The sequence below is a fragment of the Galeopterus variegatus genome, unplaced genomic scaffold (genome assembly GCF_000696425.1).
Source record: "Galeopterus variegatus unplaced genomic scaffold, G_variegatus-3.0.2 Scaffold321, whole genome shotgun sequence".
NCBI lineage: Eukaryota > Metazoa > Chordata > Mammalia > Dermoptera > Cynocephalidae > Galeopterus > Galeopterus variegatus.
In genome coordinates this window covers 406,326-407,465 of record NW_007726432.1, presented here as the reverse complement: position 1 = coordinate 407,465, position 1,140 = coordinate 406,326, and positions in this window count along the sequence as shown.

The following is a 1,140-nucleotide window of genomic DNA, read 5'->3' as shown; positions in this document are numbered from 1 at the left end:
TGTGCATACAAGGCAAGACAAGTCGCAATGCCATGCTGAACGACGCATTTCACCTTTTGGTGTCATTTTGGGGTCATGGAGTCATACTTCAAATTCATGGGGGTGCAGCTTCTGGAAGATTTCGAAGGCAGCTCCTTGGTCTCAATATTCTGTATTGGTTGTTACCTCCTCACGTCTTACGGGTGAAAACTAAAAGTAGCTCCCCAACCTCCATCCCTTCTCCTTGAGTCTCTCCTTTATTTCCACGTGGCTCCGTTTCCAATCTTCTAGCTTTCCTCAATCATGGGAGGACCGCAGAAATAAACTGTCACACTGAACCATAATGACAATTTACTCTTGAGGGAAGAATCCTGTGGGTGTCTAAAAAACTTACTCTAAGTTATATTTGCTTAATTTATGCTTCCACTGATGAATAATTAGGGCAGCGATTAATTTTAAAATGCAAATGTGCAATGGGTCTTACTGTTTTGTTTTGTTTTGTTTTAAACATCCTTTGTCCTGCGTTCTACTTGTGTTAGAGTCTTAATGGATTTAGTTTAGCAAAGGAATGAAATTATTTTTTCTAATGCTTTATTTACTTGATTGAATCAGACTTTTTATCAAATATTGACTGCAAATATTTGTTCAAGATCATATGCCGTAGAATTTAATAGAAATAAAAACCTGTACTACAGAACCATCATTTTTTACGTGTCCTGTGGGTGATCTATCTGAATGATGCATCAGTGACAGTCAGAAGAGGTTTCTAGCCATGTGCCTGTCTCTTTGAACTGGTTGTTGTTTTCTAGTTACACGAAAAATTCCTTATTATCTCTAAAAATGTCACATAGTTGTTTTCTGAGAAGCGAAAATTTTCCGACTATAAAAAACAAGTCATGGGCCGGCCCGGTGGCGCACTGGATAGTGCGCCACTTGGGAAGCGCGGCAGCGCTCCCGTCCGAGGGTTCGGATCCCACATACAGACCGGTTCCCGCTCACTGGCTGAGCGAGGCGCGGGAGCAACATCGAGGCTTGCGATCCCGTTGCCGGTCCCCGGTCCGGTACGGGGGCAACACTGAGGGTTGCGATCCGTTGCCGGACACGGAAAAAAAAAGACAAAAAGACAAAAAAAAAAAAAAAAAAAAAAAAAGTAAAATTAGT